General features: G+C 43.8%; 1 long non-coding RNA gene across 2 annotated transcripts; it reads left to right on the top strand.

Moving 5' to 3' along the window:
• Positions 1-1,495: 1,495 nt before the first annotated feature.
• On the top strand, positions 1,496-23,041 carry LOC135982672 (uncharacterized). 2 transcript variants are annotated; one of them, XR_010600187.1, is made up of 4 exons: positions 1,496-1,991; positions 2,085-2,173; positions 14,641-14,758; positions 17,790-23,041. It is a non-coding gene; the product is annotated as an uncharacterized LOC135982672 (long non-coding RNA). The 2 variants fall into 2 exon arrangements; XR_010600186.1 differs by lacking the exons at positions 1,496-1,991; positions 2,085-2,173 and adding an exon at positions 4,441-9,342.
• The last annotated feature ends 249 nt before the right edge of the window (positions 23,042-23,290 follow it).

Raw genomic sequence — 23,290 nt, 5'->3', positions numbered from 1 at the left:
AATCAGCACATCACAAAGCTGCCTCCAGGTCCTTGCTGCGTAGAAGGGCGTTGCTAGCATAGTAAACAGTGCACTACTGTAAGGGGAATATATAACTGCTCCCTTTGTCCTCTCTCATTCATGATATTGCTTTTCTTTCCATGCTGCTTGCTACACTTAAAACAGCCTGTCACTTCCCTATGCCCAGTGTTCACCCTCTCTTACTCCCATTCCCCCCCTCAAATCCCGCATGTTCTATGAAGGCTTTGTCTGTGCCACACTTTTCTCACTCACAAGGATCCTGGATTTTTCCCATGCTGTCACTGAAATCTTATGGCTTTGTATTTGCCTCAATAAAGACTGAGCTTTGTGGCAGGTGGCATGTCTCTGTGTACCTTGGAAAGTGATGTGTGTTTATTTATGATGCTAAACAATAATAATATGTTGCATTATCCATTCAGACACAATTGCTGCATCCCCCCTCATGGCGGCCCCACCTATACAACATGTGTGAACAGACCTTGTGATGGGGATAATTAGCCTTATTACATTCTGTAGTTATTTATCCTGGGATTTTAGAGGCGTCTCAGGGAGCGAGATACCCAACCCAGATCACATTGAATTCCAATGGGAGATGGATTCATAACTCCCAGAGGGTCCTTTGAAAATCCCAGCTGTAGTGGAGATGAGCCTGAATCCAAGCCCTAGATCTGAACACCCTGCACAGACCAAGAGCAATGTTTTTAAAAGCACTCAGATGAATCTAGGAGCTTAAGTTTCATTTTCAAAAGTGACTTAGGCACTTAGGAGCCCAAGTCCTATTTTGTCATTTAGGTGCTTTTGGAAATTGTAGCCCAAATTTTGAAGGCTGATCCTATTTTTAGGTTTGAAAATAAAAGGGGAAGCACTCCCCTCTTCCTTGTCCCCATCGGACTGCCTTTATTGAGCTCCATTTTGGTGTCATAGTAGGTGAGTCAGTCCTTGCTAGTTCTATCAATACAAGTTCATGACCTGTTACTGCATTATGGGATTGCAGGGGATCTGCCTAGAAAAGTCATAATAGAAACCAGCCTAGTTTTTGTGAATGGCATAACGAGATCAGACATTAAAACGCAGTGATGACATGTTCAGAGGATCAAAGTCTTATCTTTTTACTATCAGATTTGACAGCAGCGCATCACTATTGGTGCTTCAGAGTTTCCATTTACCCAGTCTCATTGCTAGAATAAAATCTTTTACTTTTGGTAGCAAGTGCTACTGACATATAAAGGGGATCTGGAAAATTACACACACACACACATGCAAAAAGATGCTATAGATTTAGTAGAGATGGGCCCCATCATGGGGAAGCTCAGCCCTGGAAGTGGTTCTAACTGCAAATGTTCTCAAACTTTTAGGGACTTTGGAGTCTGTTCTGGTTTGGCCAATTAACAGAGAATTGGTAAGTTTGGATCATCATGAAACTTTACAAAATGTCTTTCTGTCTTGCCACGGTCTATTGTGAAGCCCAGAATTTTCTCCCAGAGGTAGTGGGCTAATGACAGACTGTTCTTATCACTGTCTTCTCTCTCCCTCTTCCCAACATTCAAAACGGCAGGAACAAGATTTCTGGTGTTGTCCTAGGATGACATTTTTACAGCCTCGCTTCCCACCAGGGACATTGTTACTGCACACTGCTTTCAACTCAGGTTTATTCCTGAGCCGCTGCACCTGATTCTCTTCTCACAGCTGCTAATGTAGTGCTATTGAGTTCAGTGCACAGGCTCCTGATTCAAACCAGTGCAAGCTGGAGGAGAATCAGTGTTTGTGTGTCTGGGTGATCACTGATGCGAGCAGTAAGAGCAGGATCAGGCCCTCTCATTGACTTCAGCAGGAGCAGGTTTGAGCCATCACTGCTTATGATGCATTTCAGCGTATAAGAATCAAGAACTTTTTCTGCTTAAAAACAGACATATATCTTCCATTTCCCCAGGCAAAAATACCAGCCCTTTCCCATTCATCTCCAGGAGCAGGTGAGGAGGTTACTAGGGCTTGAGAGAAGTTTCCTTGTTAGAGGCCTGAGAAATGTATGACCTATTTTGTGCTTTTCTGGCTTCTCTTCTTAGCTCTTAGATTGGCTATGAGTTACCTCACTGGTAACAAGGACTGTAGGGAACTTCAAGCAGAAGAAATACCCAGTAGTGAGCAGAGGCTGGTGAGTGAAAGATCCTTGATAGCAACAATCACTTGCAAATGTTTCTTTTTTAGTTTCTTCTGATGTGGCTTTTCTATGTGGTTACCTGTTCAGCAAGGATCTGGACTGAGAACACCTAACTCATTTCACCCAAGCCGCTGAAGAAGATAACAGCTTTCCGTGCCTAACCACCTACATTGTGTGATACCTGGAGCTTTGAAATTGGGAGATCTTTGTTTCCTGTCCTGCATTTAAAACATTCTGTTTGCAGAGACAATAGCCACTTTCTTGTTTTACACTGTATCCTCATCACCAGAATTCTTTTTATGTTTCTCCTTAGGCAAGGGCAGCCATATGCTTTCCCTCCAAATGGCTCTCTTTTAGATTAAGGAAAATAACAGCACTAAAAAAACATCTTCATGTGAGAGAGCATAGTGTTTGGGTTTCCCTTGCAAGTGGCTGCTGCGAGTTGGAGGACAAAATGGCTACTTTCTCTGTGCACAGGCAGAGGGCTTAGAGTTTAAAGGTGGAGTACATCAGAAACAAAGGCATCACAGTTCCATAGCTACTATGTCCTTGTTTTCCATATGTGGTAATGGAGACTGTGCCTTTAAGGAAATTGAACATCACGCGTCTGGGAATGTTCTAGAATCTAGAACATGGCAGTCATTGGACATCATGTCAAATGGCAGACTCAGGTACTTGTATACCTAGCAGAGTCTGGTATTTTTCCAGGGATCTTTGAATGGTGTGGCAAGTGGTGTTCCCCACATCTGAAACGTCTCTCTCTGTGTTATTTACCTACTAAGCCACAGAAGAGAAAACTCCATTGTCTCTGATCCTTTTTGAAAATATCTAATCCCGGCTCTTCATCATGGCCTGGTGTAGTGTTAAAAATGAAAATGGTTTTCTCAAGCCAGCTGAACGCCATCCTGTGAAGACTGCTGCACAACTGGCTGAAGAGCATGTGCCCCTTTCCAATTTATAAATCACACTGCTTTATAAATCCTTCAGATTTGTATATGGCGCTATAACACCGAAACAGTAACAGCAGATTAGAATAAACAGATGTAAGAACTGTGCTGGATGGGGCTTCCAGCCAGTAGGGCTGCATAGGAGACTGTTCAGCCCCAGACTCTCACAATTTCATCAATCTGGGCAGAGAGGGAATGCAGGAGACAGAAAGAGACCCATATGATTAATGATGAAAGCATACATGCAGGCAGTAGTTGTGAGTTTAGCTGCATAAATAGCCAGGCGCAACATGAAAAATGGGATGACTGATTAATCTGTGGACTATTCTAAAACGCAATAGATATTTTTTTCCTAATGGAATTCCTTTTGAAACCATGACCAAAATTTGGGCAACAATTCATACCCGGGGGGGAGAGGATGTCCAAGTTCAGGATCCTAATTTGGTATCAGATGTCTGCATCCAGATTTAAGATCCAGGTTCTGCACCCAAATTTTGGATCCTATGTTATCCACATTTTGGATCCAAGTTTGGTATCTGAGTTCTGGGGCTAAATCTGAGAGTCAAGATTTGAATCTCAATTGAGCAGTACCCCGGTTCTGCTAACACACTGGAGTAACTTTTTGAGTTCAATGGGAGCACTCACATGTGTGAAGTTACTCAGGTCCAGATCCACAAAGGTGCCTGGGCTCCTTACCACCATTCATTTCAATTAAAGTTAGAAGCCCAAGTACCTTTGTGAATCTGGGCCCCAGTGTCCCCAGGCTTGTGGCCTAAATTTAGGTATCTAAGTTCGATATCCAGATTTAAGATCTGAATTCTGGATCTGAATTTGGGCTTCAAGTTCAATCTTCTGCTCCTCACCGTGACAAACTTGGCAGTGCTGCACAGAGGGAAACACTCAGCCCTGATGATGGGACACAAATGGGAGCCACGTATTGCTCTCCAGTGCACACATGGAATAGCATTGAAGGGCAGCACTCAGCTTGTGGGACTGTCCTGGCCTCACACATCCACTGAGGAGTTTGGGAGCCACAGTGCAGGGGAGGGGAAAGGGTGGGAAAGACAATATTCTTCTGTGATTATATTTTCCCCCCATATTTTACTGACATTGAAAAGCAGGATGCACCCATTTGGAGCTCACGATGCTCTCTTTCCCCACACAAATACTTACCTGGGAAGAATGCAAAAACAAACCCTGCTACTAAAAATACTCCAGCCAATCAGGGTTAAGGGGAGAGATTTTTCCAAAGCACAGATTGTTCCGGAAATTTGTAATCCCATTATAGTTACTTTGGGGGTGGTACTACTTATTATATTTAAGGAGACCATGAACAATGCAAGTAACAAATGCGATTCCATCCCCTCCTGAATACTGTCACCCTTCGGAGAATCCATCAATAACCCTGCAACTGCCGGCTCCCCAACGAGACGGAGCAAAAACAGGATTTTCTTATCGGCGCAACAGGAAATTCTATTTTTACTTGATGTTTGAATTAAAAATACAGGAGAAAGACACAAGCACACGCGCTTGCGTAAGGGTTGTGCTAAAATTAAACCATTCTGCTTGTTCCTGGTGCCGTCCTCCATGAACAACCGGTGCTGCACTACAAGAAGAATTGTACTGTAAATTAACACTGCTATGGTATTTCGCCTTTCTGTAGTGCCTTTCCTCTGAGCATCTATTCTCAAAGTGCTTTATGAGCATGAATTAATTAAACTACCCCATACCCCTGTGAGGAGGGGAAGTATCATCATCATCATCATCATAATCTCACCGTTGTAGGTGGAGACAATGATGACTTTCTAAGCCCATCCAGACAGCCAGTGGCCAAGCTGGGAATAGAACCCAGGCCTGTGTTCTAAGATGGTCTAGACCACCCTACCTTACTATTTGTCAATTGGCAGGTGGCGACTACTGGTTCTTCTTGGAGATATTCTAGTGAGACCAGGCTGTGATTTTAGAGGTAGGCTAAGGCGAAAGCTGCAGGCTATGAGTTGTGTGCAAAGTCTCTAGGGTTTTGATGCTTCAGGACAAGCTGGAAGACGTTTTCCCTTCCCAGCCCCGCAAAATCATTCAGACAGTAAATAGCCACACAGCATTTCACTGTGCTAGGTGACCCCAGTTCGGCCTGTACAATTGAGTAATCCTGTGTACCCCAGTGCCAGCTTACTGAGTGCAAAAGAGATTTTGCTGGGGCAGGGGCTATTGTGGAGCTTTAGGGCACTGGGATTATGCTGGGACTGGCTGATATATTTGGGTCAGAATTGGGAGGGAGTTATGGAAAGGTTGGAGGGGAGGTTGCAAAGGCGGAAGTGGCGTTTGCCTCGGCTCTCCTCCCAAGGGCGGGTGTTAGTCATTAAGAATTGAATTGCCTCTGTGTCGTGACATCAGTGTATTGTTTTGGATCCCCCGCCAAAAGTTTAGAAAAAGTTCAGAAGGTTCTTGTGAATTTTTTCCGGGGTGGCCATCGTTGGCAGAGGCAAAGTATCTTGTATCTGCCCATTGTGGAAGGAGCTCAAGGTCTCATTGATCTTTTGACCAGAGTTGTTACTTTTTGGTCACTGTCTCTGCAGCGCCTGTTGTTTGTGGATGAGCCTGTTCCTTGGAAGCAACTGGACTTTGCTTTTCTTCAGCGGGTGGGGGATTTGGGTTTTGATTGGGCTCTTTTTTGTTGGACCATGGGTGCCTCCATTTTGAGGTGTTACTCAGTTTTTATCCTTTTAATGCTTGGAGATTTTTAAAGTTGAGGCTTCAGGACAGGTGGCTTGCTGCAACTCCTTGTTTATAACCGTGCTGTGAGGATTGGTAATCTTGATTCTAGGAGTCTTGTCTCTTCCGTTATGGCAGCAGGTGTAACAAAACTGGTTCATGTAATTGATGTTACTAATTTTACATGGGTCTCATGGCTAACTTGGCTGTCAAGCTTGGTTTTCATTCCATTCGCAGGGTTTCTTGGTTTTTATCAGAAGCGGAATCAGCCCTTCCTAGGGGCAGTATTGCCAGGCTGGCCAGTTGCTTCCTTGAGCGAGCCATTCCTGAATATACTAATGTTTCTATCTTCTTGCCTGTTGTTCCTGCTGAGGATTGGGATGTTGACAAGCCTTGTAGCTTGCTTGCCCTTAATGGGTCTTCTTCATAGCTTAAGCCATAAGTCATTGTATATGCTTGTGGTAAAAGAGTCATAATTTTCAAATGCTTGTTGGTTATCCTGATATGATATGGAGGAGACAGCTGCTGGTAATGGGCTCCAGCCATCCAGCCTAGTGAACTGTATGGTGTCCCTAGCCTCTGTTTGCCAGAAGCTGGGAATGGGTGACAGGGATGGATCACTTGGTGATTACCTATTCTGCTCATTCCTTCTGACAGTGGCCAATGCCAGGTGCCTCAGAAGACAGAATACTGGGCTAGATGGACCTTTGGCCATTCTTATGTTCTCACATGTTCAAGCCTCTGATTGCAGAGAGGATGGGTGATCTCTAGTGGAGAATTCTTCACGGGGCTATTGCCATGAATGTGTTTGTGCATCATCTGACTCTGGACGTGTCAGTGTCATGTCCTTTTTATGACATGGAGGAGACTTCTTTTCATATGTTTCTTACTTGTTTCAGATATGATTTGTTTTATTTCAGGGTATTTTCCGGTTATTGTCCCTTCATTTTTCTCATACTGTGTTTATTTTTACTGTTGAGTATAGGTTCACAAATAGATCGGTGGTATGCCTTGCAAACTTTATTTGAGGTAAGCAAAGACAGCCATTTTAAAAAGCAGATGATGTAAATTATTTGGTACTGAGGTTGCTGTTGTTCTTCGGTTTTGTAGGTTTTTATTGGTTTTCCACCTTCATGTGGAGTTTAGATATTATACTCTTATAAGTGATTTGGATCAATTTATTCAGCAGTAGGCTATTGGAAAGGCACTTTGTACTGTTTGGGATGGGCAATTGTTTTGGATTTATAATTGATGTTCTTGTTTTTACTGGGTTGCTGTACTAATTTTATGAAAAGTGTTTTAAATGTCAAAGTCTCTCTCTCTCTCTCTTTCTTACCCAATGACTATGTATTTATCCATATGGGAACAGTCAGTGGGCCAGAGATCCCATTCATGGATGACTAAACAGAGATAGGTGTCTTCCAGCGGCGTGGACTTAGGCACCTATGTCCGAGAGAGGGGTGAGGCTAAGGACACACTCCTCTACTTGGGGTGTTGCAATGATTCTTGTAGGTGCTCTCCCCCTAGGATGCTGGCTTTTGTGGACTGCATTCTAAGACTGGTATCTCTCTCCATTCATTGCATAGGGAGCCTAAGCACCTAACCTGCCTTTCTGGAGTGAACTGTTGTTCCTGTGACTTCTAAGCATTTAAAAGTTAGGGGCCGGGATACTGAGTGTTGCAATGCCTAAGTCTGTTTGTGAATCTGGGCCTTCCTTCTTGTGTGCTGTCACTGGCAGCAAAAGTTCTGCAGACTATATTAAGCCCTCAGTGACACTTGTGCAATTTCATTAGCACCCATGGGTTTGCTCAGGTGTAACTAGTGGTACTTAGTAGACAAGTCTGTTGATCAGAGAGAAAAACAAAGTGAACCCAGATCATTCTCTCTCATCTGTGCTGGCTCTGCAGGGCTATTAGGAGCAAAAAGCAGCTAAATCTTGCTCACTAAAGTCAGTAGATGTGACTCATGACACCCAAGGGGCAAATCTGTTGAATGACTTATAAGATGCCATTTGTACATAATCTCTTTTTAGAGATCCCTGAAAGAATCACTTTAAAATGACTTTTGAATACAGAAAGGTTTTTAACGGCAGCTGTGTGGGTTGTCTGTGGTAAAACAGGATTTTCAGTCATGAATGAAAGATGGCTTAAGCCTGCTGACCCTGTGAACAGTTGGCTGACTGGGTGCAGAAGTCGGGGAAGGGTCTCCCACACAGATGACACTGATGAGTACAGCTCAGTTTAAAAGAAGGAATTAAAGCAGAGAAGGGGGTGGGTATTTTAGGAAAGTGAGTGTAAGAACAAAGTAGGTATTAGTTACATTAAAAGAGCCAGGAAAGTAATGAGTCAAAGAAGTGACTCAGGAAAAACAGGGTGGAGAGGGAATCACAAAAGGTTCAGATCTGATAAACAGGCACCAAAAAATTTGGATGCCCAGGTGAATGTGTTTGTTTATGTAATTGCATAGCTGTGTTGAACCCAGAGCAGATCATAGGTCTCTTCTGTCTGGAGTGGCTCGATGACCTCTTTACCCCACATGATCTGAAAAACTTCTTATTGTAAGTTTAAACCAACAAATTGTTAACTTTTTTTTTGTACTAACGGGGGGGGGGAAGAAACATTGCTGAAGTGAAAGTGATAGTGGGCAAATTCTTTAATTTATTAAGCTCAGTGTGCTCACTCTATTTTGTTCTTTAATGCATTACTAAATCTTGACTCTGCCCTCTCATCTGGAAGCGCGCTCATTCCACCTGTTTGCCATATGTGTTTACAAACAATCCTGCATAGTCTGATGCTTAGCTTGTTCCCTTAACTTAAATTGGGCTGGAAATCCTACGCTTCGCAGTGCGATTTCAGGTGGGACGTAGAACTAGATGGCCAGAAATGTCACGAGAGCAGCCTTTCTCCTTGCATTGGAGTATTTGCAGTCTTAACTAGAAAAGGCAAACGCAGAAACAAATTAAAATGACATGGGGAGGGATTGGGTCAACTAAACTCTATCAAAAGTTTTGGCAGTAAGGTGGCTATGGTGCACCGGGAGAGCTCCCTGTGGTTAGACACTAGTGCACAGAGCACCGGGTTTGGGAAGAGAGAGAGAAATTACGAATTCTGATTGGGTGGGAATAGAGCCTGAATTCTGTAATTACCAATCATCTAGCCGTTTCTTTGGCTATACTTGAGGGGAGAAAGGGGAAATCTAGATCTGCAAATGATGTGAATGATACAATACAAAGGCCCCTATTACTATCTGATCTTTTAAGCTGCTTACTTTGCAACTTAATGGTATTGTTCATTTTACATATTTTCACCCTCATACTTTGAATTAGGCATGTGCATGGGCCAAGTGACTTCGTCATAAATATGAAACTTTCAGTTACCAGAGCAAGCAAGAACTTGACTCACGCTAGGAAATCCCAGTCCACGTGCCTGGCCCCTGGATGGAGAAGAATGAAAGCCTGCTACCAAATGGATGAAAACGAATGCCCCAGCTATTCAGCTACAGCATGTGAGTAGTTGCTTGCTTAGTCATGCACTATACAAAAATTCACAATTTATTTTAAAGGAGAAATAGAACAAAATCTAATTCCTTCTGATTTAAAGAAGCACTAGTCAACAGGGTTTTAAGACTTCCTTGGGGGACACCAGCAACTTAAAAATCAGGCTTCTGTCTGAAATATTTTAAATCTTCTGTGGTTAGAAGTAAACCTAAAATCAGATATTTTCATTTCTTTTTAATTCATTTTGTTTACTTTGTGCATTTGACCGCACTTTGTTGGCAGTCCATTTCACTGTTTCCCCTGTATATCCAAAAGAACTGCTTCTTTTTTTGCTCCTATGGGTTTTTCATATAGCATCTGGGGAGAGAAAAACATGGAGGAAAATAGATACATAAAGCCCCCAAAACTTGGCTGGGGGATTAAGGGACAGGTGTACTACCTGAAACTGCTCTTACCTCATTTCGGGTTACCTCATCCTCTGTCAAATGTACAAAGCTATGGCTGAAACAAAGTCCCCAGGGTTGGTACATGCGCCTCCTGTGACGTACCTATTCTGTTGAAGAAAGGGCACTTGAAGTGCCTCTTTCTCTGGGAGAAGGGCCTATCCCTGGTAGATGCTCAATCTGTCAGTCACTCTTTCTCTATGAGGACACAGAAGACAAGAGAGGCCAATCCTAACCTTTTTCTCTGGAGCACTCAATGAGAGCCCCCTCAGAACCAGAGGAAGGGGCCTACTGGGCCTGAACAGGCTTCATCTGTCAGTGTTCCTGTGAGCTACCGCCCAGATCTCAGGCCTGCTCTTCAAAGGCACCTTCATCCACAGAGACTGGCAGAGCAGCTATGTCGTCCGCCACCCAGTTATCTGAAAGGAGTGGGAAGGAACATCATTCCCACAGTAAGCACAGGCCTAGGTCACCCTCCTCAGGACTTAGTTAAAGAAGGCATAGATGTCTTCAGGCTACTCAGCCAAAGGGTAATGGCCCAAATCGGGTCCCTCAGAGACCAGGTTTTGACAAGGTGCCAGAACACATATGGTATTGTCACAGGCCAAGATCCACACTTCAACTGGCACTGACTTCTTGTTACCAACATTTGTGCACCCCAATGCCCTTGATTCCAGTGTTGACCCCTATGATACAGATGGTCTCCACACTGACTTTCTTGGCATCAAAGTTATTTTTGGTACCAAGTGGCGACCGTGCGGCCTAAATCACCATTACTATCCTTAGCTGTGAGAGTGCCTGTAGCAGGGTCCACTCACTGCAAGAAGTCTCCTCTTGGCCAGGCGTGGCAGAGTGGATAATTCCCAGATGGCTCCTGCTGCCGATGGTCACTTCATCACTGTAAGTGGCCTCTCTTCCTGTAATTCACAGTGCTGCCTCTTCCTGACTGAGCCCTCCTGCTAAGTTGCTACATGGTCCCCACTTCTGGGGTTTCAAAGTCTCACTGGACCAGCTGTTCGGATGGTGCCTCAGGCTGTCCTATGCCACTTCCCAGTGGCTGGCAGGGGAACTCAGGCCCCCCAACTACACTGGTTCCAGCCCAGGGACCCTGTAATCAGCAGGCAAAGGCTACACAGTCTCCTTCCTTGTTGCTCTTTCCCTGCCTTCTCAGGCTTTCATTCTCCACAACTTGTCTGGGATTGACCCTTTTTCCATGGCTAGGATCCCAGGGCTTATTCTCCCCCTGCCCGGGTTTCCCCCTCCCCACTTCTCTACTCTCAGTGAGTGACAGGGAACTCTCCCCCTGCAGCTCCTCCTGTTTATATTCCTTACCCAGCTGGGCTTCATCAGCAATGAGTATTTGTAAATTCCTGGGCCTCCCTTCAAGTGCAACTGTGAAGGTTAATTGGCCTCTTCTGGGCCACCTTAACCCCTTCAGGGCTGGAGTGAACACCCCGTCACTGTGCCCTGTATAGCACAGACAACTAATACTATCACAGTATCAGTCACCTCTTCAGTTACAGTAGTGGCAGCCTTAACCTCACCCTAGGAGTTCCTGCCTGAGTGCAGGGGATGGACTAGATGACCTCTCCAGGTCCCTTCCTGGCCTACATTTCTATGATGTGTGAAATAAAAAATTGGGCTCTTAAGGCAATAGAGATCAGCAGGTGATAAAGGTAGGATCTACAGGCCATCCACATTCTAAATCCATTGACTGGAATGTGTGATGGACCTGGATCGAGAACTTCTTACCTCTTCCCTGCATTGTCCTGGTGGTCTGTGTATTTAGACTCAATTCTTAATTGAGACTTAACAAACCCAAATTAGTACATATGGCATGAAAGGAATGTGGGGGAGAAAAATACCTAGTGGTGACTCTTGCTGTCCTCTCTCAGAAGTCTGAGGGAGTCAATTATTTTAAAAAACCTCAAAACAGGAAACTCTTATCAGCTCAGCAGGAAGTTCTATTGCTTTGTGGAAGTGTTACTTTAGGGTCATTGCTACTTTAAGGAGCTGTTTGTGAGTAATTTATGGTCTGAGATAGGCGTCAAGCCTTCCATGAACAGGAGGAGTGGCCCTTTGCCTGGGAGGGGTAGCGGCAGAGGGGTGGAGGAAGGGGGAAATGACAAGGGAAATAGCTTGTATTATCTTACAATGTACATTCACATTGATAATATTTTCATTGTCCTCTATGGTAAATTACGATCCTGTTTTTGTTCCATATTCAGATACAGGAAGCAGGGAACCTGCATCTTTTAAAAAATACACAGTCTTAGCCTTTTTGGACGTTGTTATTCAATAGAAATCGGTATGTATAGAATGTGAGATCTGGAGGGATGCAGGAAGATATGAAATTCTCTGGAAGAGCATCTGCTAAACTCTTAGCATATAAAATAATGTGTGTGTCCGTGTGCTCCAAACCCAAAGAATGTGTGTGTATATGTATATATATGTATATGTATGTATATCAAACTATATAATGGGTAAGATTTTCATAAAGGACTGAGTAGTACTTTTGGGCACCTCAATTTTGAAATGAGACTGCTTAAAGGGGCCTGGTTTTTAGAGGCTGAGTGCAATGTATTCTTTGGGTTTGGAGTGTACGTAATAATTCCTACTGAACTGGCAGCACTGGCTCACTACCCAATATTAGATCCCTTTTGTTATATTTGTTTGACTATTTTGGATTGTTCTCATCACTGTGGTCAAGCCTATTCTGGATATCTTTACAATGGAATCATGTATTATCTGCAAACTGTATCGTGCATGTGTAATTTTTTTTTAATGGAGATATCCCATCTCCTAGAACTGGAAGGGACCTTGAAAGGTCATTGAGTCCAGACCCCTGCCTTCACTAGCAGGACCAAGTACTGATTTTGCCCCAGATCCCCAAGTGTCCCCCTCAAGGATTGAACTCACAACCCTGGGTTTAGCAGGCCAATGCTCAAACCACTGAGCTATCCCTCCCCCCATACAAAGAAGAAAACCCATTAATAGCATCCAGTTGCTCCGTTATCACTTTCAAAGCTCTGAGTGGCGATCAAAGTGTCTGTCCATTATTTGTTCATCTTATATTATCATTAAGCCTGGGAAATCTGTTTGTGTTAAAAATATGAGCTGACTCTTTGTTGAGGTTTTAAAGGTTTGGTTAAGTGGTTTGGGTTTTTTAGGGTTTTTTATTCATATGGGCCCAAAGTAGTATTCCAGGTCCAATTCCCCACACTTCAGCACTTTCTGAAAGCGAATATTCAGAGCCACCTTCCCCTCCCCAGCTCCATGTGAACTCAGTGCAGCTGAGGCTTTATCCCATTCACTTTAAGTAGTCACTTCCAACCATGACCCTTCAAATACAGTAATCCCACCAGGGCATATTATTTCTCTTCCACTGCATGTCTCATGTCCAATGTTCTGATGATTCTCACATGAACCCTTTAGAGTTCGTCTCTGTCATCATCTTAATTGGGGACCTTTCTAGCTGATTTCCCCAGATGAGCAGTAAAACTTACATCCTCCTATCCCAATAGTACGATTTACTCGGAGAAAAATTAATAAGCAGAAATGATTTAGTACAGGAGTTCGCAAACTTTGTCATAGTGTGGAACACATCCTAATAGGGAGAGTGTCTTGTGAACACCTCCTCTTTCACTGAAAATTGTACAGACCACCTCTCCTCTCATTTGGTGTTTGAATATCATCCCTGGGGATTCCGCATTTTTGAATGCAGGCAACCTATATAGGTGCCTAAATATGGATTTCGGAGTCTAATTATAAACTTTAGGTTGTTTAGAATCTTGGTCTATGTGTTTTTAAAGAGGTTGTTGATACAAAAAGATGTGTAGCATAAGAATTCTCGTTGTATGTGCATCTCTTTGTCTTTTATCTGCTTACCTCTATACTAGGCTTTTTGAAGAAACATATCTCAGGCTTAGTAAACACAGCTAATGGCTTTTTTGTCCTTGGATTAGATAAAACATTTCCAATTGTACTTATCTAGGAAGTAAATAGCTTTTTGCTGGGGCTGTAAAATCACTCTTCCTCTCCCTGTGCCTCAGGGCTTTTTCCTCTGTCAAGTGTCAAGTGCTTTTCTGGGTAAACAATTGAAGAGGAATGATTCAAAGGGTGTAACTTCTCAAGTAGCAGCTCTCCAGATATGAACATGCAAAAAAAAACCAGGTTGTGATGACCTATCTATGTGAGAAATGGCCTCTCTCCCAATGACATACCACCACAGTTGTGGTCAGCATTGGTGTCTAAGCTGGAGCCTTATTGGTATGAGAGAGGGTTGGCTGGCAGGCCATTCTCTACAAGGGCTCCAGGGCTCCAGAGCTCACTTCCCCGGTGCAATAGCTTGAGTATATTAGTCCTCAGGGTGCATGGCCGGAGCCAGCTCTTCTCTCCTCCCCTTGAGGGTAAGGCTGTTGGGTTGGGCTGGGTAGAGATTTTGTGTGGCAGCAGATTCAGATGGCTATGATATAGCTGTGGTGATGCATAGAATGGACTTTTAAGTTGAATGATCCATTACAAGACTTCTTCCTTTGACAATATGGGAGGGTTTAGGCTTCTTAAATCCCTCAGAATTGCATCTTCTAACCTTGTTCATGGTCATCCTCGTGCTCTGCTTCCTTCAACCTCCGCTCTATACACCTTCTATAAAAGCATACCTTCTTCAGCATGTGGGACATGACTCCGCCATTGGAGCTGGTGCTAGACTGCAACTTGCCAGGATCTTCTGCGTATCTCCTTGTTTGTGACAAAATCAAACGGACATATGCTAATAATACAGTGTAACTTTTGACACTGAAAACTGTTTAGTTTCCTCTCCTCAGTTGTTTTTAACAGCCATATTTCTGCTCCATGTAACAGAGTTGTCATCACTATCATGTTGAACAGTCGTATCCTAATTGTCGCATAGACATCCTGCCGCCCAAAGTGAGACTTTTGAAGACTCTGAAATGCCATTGAAGCAAGACTGAATTAACGTGTAAGTTTTGGGGGGAGGGATAGCTCAGTGGTTTTAGCATTGGCCTGCTAAACCCAGGGTTGTGAATTCAATCCTTGAGGGGCCATTTAGGGATCTGGGGCAAAAAAAAAATAGTTGGGGATTGATCCTGCTTTGAGCAGGGGGTTGGACTAGATGACCTCCTGAGGTCCCTTCCAACCCTGATATTCTAAGTTCTGCAATTACAGAAGCGCCTGCTGTCAACCAACTACCCAGATAGATAAAACTATTCACCCATTCAATGTCATTGCCTTCTACATGCAGCATCAGCAGGTCATTCATTTCCATTTTATAGGCGGCATGCGTAGCTTTGCTTTTGTCACCACTGATCTTAAGGCCCATAGATTCTGCATTTTTTTTCAGCTCTTCCAGCATTAGCTGTAGTTGGTCAATAGTCTCTCCAAGTAAGTCAATATCATCTGCATACTTAAGATCCTGTAAAGATGATTCTTAAATTTCACACCTCCTACTTTGGCTTCCTTCGCCTTTGTCATCAGCTAGTCTAGATAGAATGCTAAATAACATAGATGAGAGTATGCATCTCTGGTGTACCCCTGATTCTACTGAAAGTCAGTCTGTAAGACAACCATTGTCCTTCACACAGCTAAATTACCACAACAGAATTCCTCCACTAGGTGCGCTCAGTTATCAGGCACCCCATACTGGAATAGCAATATCCACTGTGCTGATCAATGTACTAAGTCAAAAGTGGCTGCAGAGTCTATAAATGCAGTGTTACTTTCCTTTTGTTGCTCCAGTTGTTTTTCAGTAACATTCCACAGAGCATATATAGCATGGATTGTAGAACAACCTGTACAGAAACCACACTGGTTGTCTCTTTTTAGGGTTGAAACACTATTTCAGTTGGTTCAGAAGTATGATCATAAACACCTTCCTTGGGACTGACAGTAGTGTAATTCCCCTATAACTTGAGTAAGCTGAGTGCGCTCCTTTTTTGAAAAAAGGGAAGATGCAGCCCCCTTTCCAATCTTCTAAGACAGTGCTGTGAAGCCAGTGAACTAAGTCCAGGCCTCCACGTTTCAGCAGACCTGCTGAAATATTGTCAAGACCAGATGTGTTACCATTTTGTAACTGTTTGACCTCTAATGTCACTGGCCTTTTTTCTGCTGGATAGGTTCATTTTTGGATGAAGTTGCAGTTTGCATCTAGTTGTGCATGGAGGTTATGTTTATGCTAGGGCTGGGTTATTTGCTTTGAATTTATCTGGGATAAGTGACATGTCTGTTGAATTTTTAGAAGACTATCCGGGGTGCTCTGATCCCTGGAAGGGCACTCTGTCATTACAGAGTAGTAACAATCAACATAAATCATTAAATAAGTAAGAATTGACTGTGAACATGAAAGACCAGTCTGAACAGCCCCATACTTGAGGGAACTTCAGATCTGAATGTCCCTGTCCCGGCCTTCATCTCCAACTCTATAATGAATTAAACCAAACACATGAGCCCTGAATGCTCTGACTTTCTGGAGCATTGGCTACAGATCTGAACGCTGAGGTTCATGCTTGTCTCTAGTGAGAATCTAATAAACTACATTTCTGCTGCATGGGATCTCAGTGGGTTTTGCAGACTGCATGGAGAGTGCTTGCTTCCTTCCTTCAACTGTGGGATATTCTACAGCAATCTAAACCTGGAAGAGAATAATATCCCAGGTTTTATTCCTAACAATGCATTAAAAGGAGGCGGTAAAAAAACACTGCCCCTTTTTAATCTAGCAGTAAGAATTGTAGAAACACAGCTAGAAATATACATGCTCTTAAAGGAGCTACGGGGTTAAGGCAGGGACACGCAAGATGGATAGGAACTTGGGCAAAGAATCCTCACTGTCATGTTGGGTGAATCTCTTCCCACTCTCCAAACCCAACTACTTCCTCTCCTGTGAGGAGGGCTGACCCTTTTCTCATGACAGGATGCAGCCACTCAGAAAGGCCTGGTTCTGGCAGAGACGCTTTAGGGCTGTGTGAAATGCCTGAGTCTGCGTGAGTGGTTCACTGATGAACTGTGCCTCAGCCAATTTTCACAGGTTCACTAGCCACCCCTCCATTCTCCACTAGCTGCCTTTGACATCTCCAGTGGACCTCTCTGAGTTTTGGGCTGAGAAGCCACCTCTGCCACATCCCAAGCCCTTCTGGGCATGCCAGCTGGCTGCTTTCCCACAGGTGGGCACTTTGAGGGGCCAGAGCACCACTGCTTCTGCCAAGCCTAAGGGGTCTTCGGTGGGACAGGATGTGCACCACATCTGGCGGAGGGGGATGTGTGTGTCAATACACTTCTAACAGAGAGAGAGAGAGAAGTAAAAAGAGACCAGAAAGGTGTTCATCCTGGGGATATATAGGGAAGATTTAAAAAAAAAAAGTTGTCCATGGTCACATTTGAGGTGCCTCATCCCATCAGGGTGCTCTGCCTCTGCTCCAACAGGCTTTTTTTTTTTTTTTTTTTTTTTTCTGCAGCAGAAATTTCTTTGTATAGCTGTGCTGGAGGCGGACACCAGGGCAATGCCAGGGAAGCAGCTGCAGATAAAGAACTAGAGCAGTGGTTTTCAACCTGTGGTCTGTGGACCCCTGGGGGTCTGCAGACTCTGTCTAAGATTTCCAAAGGAGTCTGCACCTCCATTTGAAATTTGTTTGGGGTCTGCAAATGAAAAAAGGTTGAAAACCGCGGGACTAGAGCATTACATGGTATCTGGACAGGGCCATAGCATAGCATTCTTTATGAAATGGCTACACCTGGCAGGGTAAAAGACACACACACAACTCTGTAAAACAATCGATCTACTACTGGCAACATGCATCTGTGTGCCCCAGCCACCATGCTGGAGCATTGGATCAGAACTGACCCAGAGGGAAGAGCACCTCCTACTGAATCACTAGCACTGTAATACCCTACAGCTTTTTCCTTGGAGGGGTATATTAAAACAAAAAGGTGGACAATCAGAAAGAATCTTGGAATGGGCTGGAAGTTTGTTTTTACTAAAATATGCATTGATTTTTCAGGGCATATCATGGTTGACTTCTGCTGCTGCTGTTCAGAGCAAACTGCTGATTTCTGAGACGTTTGGGGAAATTATATCCTTTTCTATAAGGACAAGACATTAAACCAAGGTCTTGATCTTATGTAGACCTCTAAGATCTGTTGGTGTTTTCTTTAAGAGTAGGGACATTAACATTGGTATCCTGGCTGAATTCCATCTCAAGTAATTCTGCCTATGAAAATTCCCTCTGCAGTTTCAACTGTATGTGCTATTCTTTACTTTCTGCCCCCACTTCGAACTAAGATACGCAACTTCAGCTACGTGAATAACGTAGCTGAAGTCGAAGTACCTTAGTTCGAACTTACCGCGGGTCCAGACGCGGCAGGCAGGTTCCCCCGTCGATGCCGCATACTCCTCTCGCGGAGCAGGAGTACCGGCGTCGACGGTGAGCACTTCCGGGATCGATCCCAGAAGATCAGTTGCTTACTGCCGGACCCAGAGGTAAGTATAGACCTACCACAAGATAGGAACAAAACAGGGCATGCTTTTGTATCATGGGGGACTGTTTTTGATGGAGGAACTAGCCAAGACCAAAGGAAGCTAATCTGGAGGAGGGAGAGAAAGAGACTCCATGATTCAGAGGAGAAGTCATGAACTGCAGGGCAAGGATCTTGAACAATCTAGAGGACTCTGACCTAAGCCCAGATAATGCTCCAGAGTGGTGAGGAAACTGGGGTAGGGAAATGTCTGTAGGTGTGTTTATTATTTTTGTCTGGCTCTGTATATATTTTGTGTTATATAAGGTAAAGAATGATTGTGTTTAGAAACCTTTGCAAAACCGTTGGGTCTATTCGCTTCAGTGATCGCATGTCATGGAATCATAAGGTTAGAAGGGACCACAAGGGTCATCTAGTCCAACGCCCTGAATGTCCTTAATGTCCCTGAAGAGGTGAACTGTAAACCCAGAGTACCCACAAGGTTAGAGTTCTGGGAAAGGCTGTGCTCCCAAGCTACTGGAAGGTCTTTTTTCGGTGTGGGGGGCAGCATTGGTCCTGGGGATCTAGGGTAGTTGGTTTATAGGGCCTGGTTTCTATGAAGGGGTAATGGAGAGCCTGTGCCTAGGGAAGTGTACCACAGAGGCCAAGGGGAGAGACAACACTGCCACCTACTCAGACCAGGAGACGCTTAAGAGCATACGGGCCCCGTGTGTGAGGCCCAAACACAGCAGGTAGGTGAGTATCCAGCCAAGGGGTGCTCTATCAGGGCTGCAGGTGACAAAGGGTCTCGGCGACCCCTTTAGTCCCTTCCTACAAATGTTTGTGTCAGTACATTTTTGTTCACAAGAATATTCACAGAAACAAAAAGCAGCAGCTGGCACCCATCGTGAGAGCTTGTGCAAATGTTGTACTTGCACCATACGGGTCTGGCAGCTATCTTGGAAGTATTTGGTGGGTTTGGGAATCGTCCAGTCAGGGAGCAGAAACATTATCCTGTGACTGATGTCCAATCACACAGCACAAAGAGTGCCCATTCAAGCAAATACTCAAGCAGTATTGCTAATTTTGCTAGCAGAGAGGGCATAAGGCTCAGAGGATTTGGCCCATTATGTCAATATTTTATTTAGGGCTCACTGTGACATCTGGTGGTAACAATCCATCATCAATTTCAAGAAGTCTAGTTCTATAGATATTCCTTTCCACCCACATGTGTATTAGTGAGTCTCTGAGATTTTGTTTTAAATTACTAGCTATCCTCAGTAGCAGGTGCTCGGTTAGCATCAGAATTAGGACATTTTACTCCAACCCAGGAGCAGACACTTACAGCTCAAAAGCCATAGACCGAGACTCGAGGATCAAAATTAACACTGCTTGGGGTCCAGGAGATTTTCCTTAAAGAATTAGACATTGAGTTGTCATGTGTGTCAAAAAGAAAAGATCAAATATATGACCTTAAAGAAAAGGAAGGGGTCGATGAATGCCCACAACTAGCAGATCCTGGCACCTGCTAATAAGAAAGCTTGGATGAGTTAGACAATTTTTATGGCTGAACTTACAAGCTGTGACTGCCAGAGAATTGTCACCACTGTCCTTTTGTTTGCTGACTTTACAGATACTTTTGCTATGCTAGATTTAGATGGATGCATAAAATGTGCGTTGGATGTAACATTACTGTAGCGTTTCAAGGTGTACAGAGATACAGAATGTCCTACCAGGAAGAGAAAAATTAACTTGTATACTGAGGAAATCTGTACCTGGCTATATGTGCCTTCCGTCAAAACTATGGGTCAGTTACATTCAGGCTCTTGAGAGTCTTACACAGTGGGACTGGAACAATTTGCATAATGGGGTGTGTGTGTGTGTGTGTGTGTGCGTGCATGTGCTAAGAGCCATTGAACCAAACTGTAAACCCTGTATATGATAGAAACCACTTCAAGCCAGGGGGTGTGGCAGCACCCTTAGTTCCAGCCCCTGTGGTCTTACAGATCTGGAGTTTGAGAGTCCACTGACATAGTTAGGGTATAGATTAGAGATGGGCCCAAGTTACAAGCCTGAGATGTAAATCTTGAGGGTGTTTGTATCTGAACAATTCCCTCTGCTGTATCTGTGAATCTTTTAAATAACACAGATGCAGGTGGATCTGGCTTTTATTCCTGTTTAGTATCTTTATTTTCAAAGAGTTTAAAATTCTTGACTTCAGAAATAATAAAGTGCCCAAGTCAGTGGAAAGCTAGTGAGAGAGCTTAATCCTATCCCTCCGAGTGACTGCAATTTCTTTCCCTATGTGTGTATATTTGTAGGCGCCTATTTCATTCTCATCTTACTGGTAAGGGCATAGTTTCATAGGCCAAGTAGTGTGTACAAAGCTAGAGATAGAAAATCTCCACTTAGCATTAGTGTTGCAATCAATTTAGGGCTAAGGCCGAAGAGAGGAATTTTACACTCAGACCCTACAGCTGATTTAATGCTGTTCACTACAATGGGGGAAAGAGATCGACAGAAAAACCCAACCCCCCCCAACCACCCAGGACTATTCCTAACAATACCTCCTGTGGTTTGTGCCAATAAGACCATTTAAAATATGCTACTAGAGCCTTTATTCTCATTTCTTTACATGACACATCGTTAGGTGGAAATGGGCCTGATCTAAAACCCTGGAAACTTTTGCAGCGTTCTTAGGCCCATGCCATCCACAGGACCAGTACAATATAATAAAGCCCAGAGCAGGCAGGCCACATTCATAGGGGATTTCCTTCTGCCTAGGCAGAGATTAGATGTTTTAGGTACACTGCGTCTCCCTTGAAATATCAGATTCATTGTTCCATTTGACCTGCCTGCAGGAATAGGAAAATGACATGCTGAGTGAATTGCCTACATTAGCCTTGAACTTTCTCCGTGTGCAGAGTTCTCAAACTAAACTCTGGTCTGAACATCCCCAGTCCAGCCTTGGGAAGGGAAGGAGGGAGGGAGAGACTTGGAAGCACAAGGAAGGAAAGGGAAAGACCAAAAATAACAGATGCATGCTGTATTATGAAAGCATCATAAAAAATAACCGGCGAGGTTACTGTCCGGCTATTCCTGTGTAACAATTCAGTATCCTCCTCCTCACCACAATTCTTTCCTAGCACAGACACTCCAAACTTAGCGAACTCAAGCAATCCTGAGGCTGGGGAAAGATTTCACTGGGTCTGCAATGTTCTCTTGACTGCCAAAGCCCAGATAAATAGCCCCACAATCTTCCTTCCCACAGCTAGCCCCATAATAAGGGAAACCATGAAATAATAGTGGAGGAGACAACTGGAAAAGCGGCAGCACTCGCCTAGATGAGTTTTGCAGACACTCCGTCAGGTATTCCCCCGGTGCTGTATTGTGGGTGATGCAGATCATGGTCTGTGTAAGGTCAGGTCACCCACAGCTCTATGCAAAGGCAAAATGTTTAGGCATAAGAACGGGAGTTACTAGAGGGCAGTTTTCAGCCTTAACGCTGAATTTCTTGGTTGTATGCAGTTTATGCCAGTTAGTTAATGTGATGTAAAACAGGTTCTGACTGTTTGTTTGATTAAAGATCCACTGCAGTGTAGGAATGTTGACCTCACTGTCCTAACAAAGCACCAGCTTGGGCTAATTAACTGCATTCTGCCAACCTAAATGCACCCTAAAGTTTTAATGGAACAATTTATTCCATTTATTTACATTTTCTTCTCCCGGAACAACTTGTTGTGTCGTGTTGTCGGTACGAAGTGGCTGTCTTACCCTAGAGATACATGCAGCAACCCTAAAATGCAGCTATCATCCATAGGGTCAGATAGTCCCCTCTGAGACATGTCCAGGGAGGAATGGAAGTAGAGGAAAAATCCATTACAATGGCTAAAAATGGGAGCAATAGGAGTTGAGCCAAATGGCATCTTATCATCCCCTCCTTCTGAGTCTGTGGAAAATTCCTCTGTCTGCTTAGGGCGCCTCAGATTTAGGAGGGCATGACTGGAGCAAAAAGGAAAGTGGCTGAGTAGGGTGGTAGAAGCATTCCTCTGCTTGTCATCATCTTCCAACAAACCAGAATGAATGAATGAATGCTGAGTCCTCCACACAAATTCCTGGGGACTTCTTGCCCAACACTGGCAAACATCTCTTGGAAAGAGGAAGTGGGGACAGGTACAGACAGAGAGGCAATGGCAGCATGGCTCAGGCTGGAGAAGAACGGCCAAGGAGACTGGGGCTTAAGGAGTAGCATGAGTGTCTTGAAATCTATGGGACTGCCTAGTGGATTTTGAGGCAGTCATAGGTTTGGAGGGGCCACTCCACCTACTCAGCGGCAAAGCTGGTCAAAAACATTGGCAAGAATTATTTTTGAAAAGTCTTTTTCCTGTTTTTCATCCAATTTATAGCTTGGCCAGACTTTTTCAAATAGCCAGAATTTCAACACTTTATTTGTAAAGTTTTCAATTTTTATTTATTTTTGACTGGCTCTATTTACCAGAGAAGTTTGTATGTACTTTATGTATGCAGATGTGTGGGGTTTAAGCATCTTTTTACCCTCCAAGGGGTTGGTTCTGTCTCATAGTTTGCAGAGCATTTTGGAACCCATGAGGATGAAATGTAACATGTAAATGCAATTTAGTATTATTTGTACATGGATTTCTTTTTATTTGTAACTTTCCTGTTTGGCATCCTGCCCTTTCATACCGTCCCATTTTCACTGAATGCTGAGGGTGCTTCACCTCTTCTGTCTTCTTGTTAAACCATAATGCATAATAAATCAGATCTCTAAGCAACAAAACATTCACGTCTGTTTAGTTTTTCCTCTCCTGAAAAGTTACATTTGGACCAAGCAAAGTGGCTTTTGCATTACAACCTACAAATCTTCTATGTTTTGGGCACTTGTAACAGATGGTAGAGCTCTTCTGTGGACCCCTCCTGTTGGCATCTTTAAATGAGAGCTGATGAAAGCTACCAGATTGGCTATTATGGAGACTGAAGTCCCCTGTATATCCATACAGTGTGGATACAGGATGGGCAGCAGCCATGC

Source organism: Chrysemys picta, chromosome 3 (genome assembly GCF_011386835.1).
Source record: "Chrysemys picta bellii isolate R12L10 chromosome 3, ASM1138683v2, whole genome shotgun sequence".
NCBI classification, from domain to species: Eukaryota; Metazoa; Chordata; order Testudines; family Emydidae; genus Chrysemys; species Chrysemys picta.
The sequence above is the reverse complement of the archived record's forward strand: the minus strand, read 5'-3'. Positions and strand labels throughout refer to the sequence as shown.